Consider the following 5,481-nt stretch of genomic DNA (forward strand, 5'->3'; position numbering starts at 1 on the left):
CTATATAAATCGCCGTGGCCAGGACTCTGCGCCATTTCTCACTAATGCACGCTAGTGAAAGCTGCGCTGTACTCTGCTGTAGTGGCTATTTGTTATGCAGTGAATGTATAGGGGGCACGTTGCTGAAAGCTGAGCTATACTTTGCTGTAGTAGCTGTAATTAAGGAGTAGGACTCCGGACTCACAAGTGCTGTATAAAATTACTGTGAACAGGGTGCACACTTTATGCTGCTGTATGCTGCGCTGTACTCTGCTGTAAATTGAACAGGTTGGTAGTGGTATGCTTTACCCGAGTGCACTTTGTTCACGTGCATCTATAAGCCCTGTGTTCACGCAGTTCAAACCAAGATGCAAGTTTAAAAATGATGCTACGGAAAGCACTTATCAAGGCCCAATAATAAAATCCTTCTCCTTTCACTTACTCTTCTTGAAGGGGAAAAAAGTAAATAAAATGAAATAGAAGATATCAGGTGACCCTGGGGAAAAGTCACGGTAAGCACACTGGGGCAGATGAATTAAGCCTAGAGATGTGATAAAGCAGTGATAAAGAAGTGATGAGTGGAAGGTGATAACGCATCAGTCAATCAACTCCTAACTGCCATTTTTCAAACCTGTAATGATTGCTGCGTTATCACCTTCCATTTAACACTGCTTTATGTCTTCTCCAGGCTTAGTACATCTGCCCCATTATGTGCATTCAGAATTGCCCATAATAACCTGATTGGATGATGTAAGACACTTTTCACAATATTTTTTAATATTAACGTGTACAATAAACGGGCATGATCAGCAAAAGTGAAACTAAGGGGGTTATTCGGAGGCGAACGCAGCCGCACATCTGTACGCACCGGCTGCATCCAGGATGTGGCCACAAGATAATTGACAGAGGCAGGCATTTGGGGGGCAACGTTTCAAAGTTGCGGGGGCATGTCGGCGAAAACGGGGCAAGTCGCAAGCGTTTTTGGGGTGGCTGCATGATGTCACATGCAGCCACTGCGTGTGCAATGATCGGCATCCATCTCTGAATAACCCCCTAAGCCATCTACTCTGATTAAACACCCCTTAATAAATTTTATATTTAGCTTTTTTTTTTATTGTAAAACAGTGCTTGATTTACTCCTATTTATATGAGCTGCATTTATATATATGTTCTAGAGTCACATTTTTACATTTGAAATACACATTGGGGGTAATTCCAAGTTGATCGCAGCAGGATTTTTGTTAGCAGTTGGGCAAAACCATGTGCACTGCAGGGGAGGCAGATATAACATGTGCAGAGAGAGTTAGATTTGGGTGTGTTATTTTGTTTCTGTGCAGGGTAAATACTGGCTGCTTTATTTTTACACTGCAATTTAGATTGCAGATTGAACACACCACACCCAAATCTAACTCTCTCTGCACATGTTATATCTGCCTCCCCTGCAGTGCACATGGTTTTGCCCAACTGCTAACAAAAATCCTGCTGCGATCAACTTGGAATTACCCCTATTGTTACGCAGTTTGGTGATGTTTTTATTACTTTGCATGAGTTGCAGAGCGCATGATCCTGATGCCTCTGTGATGTCTCTCGCTCAGGGCCGTTTCTTGGGGCAGGCGAGCAGTGCAACTGCACTGGGCGCCCGCCGCGGCACTAACTGTGGCTCCCTGCTTCCCCCTCCTATTTCTCCCCGAGTAACCCGCTTGGGGGGCGGAGTTTCACGGAATGACGCGGTTGCGTCGTTACGTCACGACGCAACCCCGTCACGACGCGAAACTCCCCCCCCCAGTGCGGAGTACAGAGGGGGATCCAAGTTAGGAAGAGGGAAAGGCCGGCGCGAGGAGCGACTGGTGAGGCGGGTCTAAGAGCGGTAATCGCCTCTGTAAGTATTCTCTCTCTCTCTCTCAATGTGTAAAATGGGGACACCTGCTGTAATGTGTGAAATGGGGACTCTTGCCTGCCGCAGTGTGGGGATTTAATGTATCAACGGCATTGCGGTGTGTGGCATAATATGGTGCAGGGGGCATTACTGTGTGGGGCTTAATATGGTAGAATTTTTTTTTCCTGTGGTGGTCGTGATCTGTTGGAGCAGGGTAAAAAACTGGATTGTGTCATGGGGGCGCATTTTTAAATCTCGCACTGGGAGCCAAATTGGCTAGAAACAGCCCTGCTCTCGCTGACAGGATTTGGACACAGATTGATTGGCAAGCACTGTTTGTAGATGGTAAAGGGGGGGGGGGGGGATTACAAAAACATGAGCATGTCACAACTATTTTTACAGGCATGTCTGAGTCAGCGATTGCATCCTTATATGTAGTTTCATTGGTACTGGCATCCGTCTTAGTACCATTTACCATTCTGAGTAGCCATAGGGTTGAATCAGTTGTACTGGGTCCGATGCTGCAAATTTGTATGCCGTGAAAGTAGCCGGTGAATTGTGAGTTACGTTATTCCAAAACAGAAACCTCTGTGGATTCAGCCATCAGGAATGCCAGGATATATGCACAATCTCTTATTTCCAGCATATGTATAAAATATCAGCTGCAAATGTCATTTTTTGAGATTTGCTCAGACTTCATTACATTGTTGCAAGTACTTAACATTCCACAGGGAACATTCAAGTGCTGTCATATACACACTCCATCATAAACAATACATACCGAGTGTAGCCCTACTGGTAATTTTAATATATATATATTGTAATATATTGTGTATACATATGCATATGTAATCTGTCATGTTACATAGGGCATGAAATGAAGGAGTTAAGCTCATGTACTGCAGTATGTGGGGAGAAGTTTCTAGATTGCCATGAGGCCAGGAGATCGTTGGGGAGAGCATGAGGACGGAAGGGAAAGGGGCCCCTGCGCATGCTGTGACAGTTAGTCCCAGACAAACAGTACCTGTGAGAGAGGCAGCATCCCAGCGGGCAGCTCGAGTGACAGAGCAGAGAGCGGGGGACGGAGACGCTGGCAGAGAGGCAGTCCTGGTAGCGGCGATGCTAGAGACGCTGCAGGCATGGAAATAGGCGCTGGCAAAAAGATAGTCTCGGTGACAGTGAGGCTGGAGAACGCTGCAGGCAGACAAATAGCCCCTGGCATAGAGGCAGTCCCGGTGATGTTGGAGAGCCAGAGAGCTGTGCAATAGAGGCGCAAGCAACCAGAGTAAGAGGGAGAACGGTGAGGAGTGAGATCCTGTCAGTGCTGAGGACTCACTGATTGGTACAAGAACTACAATAAGAGGTACCTACACTATCTGTCTTACAATAATCAGACAGAGGGGGTGGAGAGGCAGAGCGTAGAGGAACAAGAGGAATAGGAGGAGTCGGGGGAGCTACCAGAGGTGAGCAACTATCCGTTGTGTCGCCTCCCCCTGGCAAGGTAACTCCTTCAGTACTAAAGTACCCCAAATGCTTGAATCCTCACTGCATTAACTGTATATATTATAAATGTTTCAACTGAACTTTAATTTTAGAGACACCATAAGCATTCTTCTGTATTATATGGACTGAGGCCAGTTATAGAATACACATTACTATATAGACTGTGGCCAATTATATACTACATACCCAGAGATGCTACAGGTGCACTATTGTCACATATAGACTGAAAGCCCAGAACTGTAAAGCCTGTTAAAGTAGAAAGCTGCAAAAAGAAGCACCCATATCGGGATAGCTATTGAAATAGAGACATTCCTGAAGGAGGGGCAACTATAGACTGAAAGAGAAGTAACTATTAGCGAACTGAAGGCATACCGTTTCTCTTATCTACCAGCATGACGAAAAGATAGAAACGCCTTAGAGTAATGATAGACTTTACTAGTAAAGCCTCACGACACAGAGAAACTGATGATACTAAATCTGGATAGCTGTCAGGGACAATAGGATGTGTATATGCTTTGATATAGCCAGCTGGTGACCATTTACCATCAGAGAGAAAAGTCAGTAATAACCAGCCCGACCAGTCAGAGTGGAAAATTAACCCCTAACTGGATGTTAAGAGGAAAAGTGAGTTATAATAACAGTGTCATCGCTGAGTAAAGTAAAGGAAGCAGTCCAAGCTGGATATATTCTATAACTGAGGCAGTATAACTGTAGCATGTAACAACTCGGAAACCATGGGCCCCAACAGTGCACAAATGTTTGTATAAACACTCGGGTCGATCTCATTTTTTAAAGATCTGATATGGTACCAGAGGTAATTTTTTGTTATGCATGCGAATACATTGTATAGGATGGGGAGAGTATAATGATTAACTTGCGTAATAATTATTATATAGGTGGTAATGTTTGTTGGAACGGTCTAAAGAATTTATTGACGCTGATAGCCCAACTATAGTTGTACAATAAAGCTATTATACTTACCACTGCCTGACTCTTCTGCTAGGGGACCCGACATGCCTAATGGAGAGAAAACAGGTAAATGAATTATTGGATTGTGTGTAATGCATTATCTATACACATAGGCGACTACACATTAGATACGGCTTACCCAAACAAACCGGGTGATATAACACAATAGTTAATAGTTTGGGTGGAGGCACAAAGGTAGTTGATAGTAACTCTCTCGAACAGCTACCCCAGAGCAGAGCAAGGGGGTTACACGAACTAGGAATATTTACTACCAACTCCATAAAACAGGGACAAAGCTTGAACCTGCCAGTTTGTGATGTCCTAGCTGCTGGTATACAGAGGTGTAGCGTGGACCCATGGCACCCAGAGCATGCCTACACTACTCTGCCGCCCCATACTGAATTTTGCTAAAGTGGGCATAGCCAACCTGTATGGCATATAAGGAACATATGGAGGGGGCATTTATCATATCAGTGGTATGCCTAGTAATATTTATTATTGTAATGCTCCAGCCAAATTCATAATATTATTAGTGGCCCACCTATATTTATTACACAAACAGCACCATGACCATATATTGCTTTTAGAAAAGCAGTGCTCCCAGCCACATTATATCAGCAGTGCCCCACAGTTACATGTATACTACAGTATAAGCAATGGTGCCACTGACCATATTTATTCTAGCTCCTAGTGATATTCGTCATATCATCAGTGCCCCTTGTAATCACGTTTAACCTCCATAAGCAGTGTCCCTGGTAACATTCAGTGCTTCCACAACAGTTAAGGGGGTACTCACGGAACGATATTCTAAGCAATCTGACTAGATTGCTTAGAATATTGGCATGATCGCTCCGTGTGTAGCCCCCTCAGCGATAGCGATGCGCGGCCCCGCACATCGCTATCGCTGCTGCTAGATTGGCCTGCATGCAGGCCAATCTAGCGGGTCGCTCACTTCACCCGCTGGGTGAAGTGAGCGGCCCCCCCATCTCCCCCCGCACGCTCAGCACAGATCGCGCTGTGCTGAGCGGCAGGAGAGATGTGTGCTGAGCGGTTCGCCCAGCACACATCTCTCCCAAATCGGCCCGTGGGTACTGGGCTTAAGGGGGAAATGTACTAAGCAGTGATAAGCGTGGAGATATGAGCCAGTGGAGAAG

General features: G+C 45.2%; 1 long non-coding RNA gene across 2 annotated transcripts; it reads left to right on the top strand.

Moving 5' to 3' along the window:
* Positions 1–2,744: 2,744 nt before the first annotated feature.
* Positions 2,745–4,338, top strand: LOC135057645 (uncharacterized). 2 transcript variants are annotated; one of them, XR_010244256.1, is made up of 2 exons: positions 2,745–3,356; positions 3,451–4,338. It is a non-coding gene; the product is annotated as an uncharacterized LOC135057645 (long non-coding RNA). The 2 variants fall into 2 exon arrangements; XR_010244257.1 differs by having other exon boundaries at positions 4,255–4,338.
* Positions 4,339–5,481: the final 1,143 nt, after the last annotated feature.

This window comes from Pseudophryne corroboree, chromosome 3 (assembly GCF_028390025.1).
Source record: "Pseudophryne corroboree isolate aPseCor3 chromosome 3, aPseCor3.hap2, whole genome shotgun sequence".
Taxonomy (NCBI): domain Eukaryota; kingdom Metazoa; phylum Chordata; class Amphibia; order Anura; family Myobatrachidae; genus Pseudophryne; species Pseudophryne corroboree.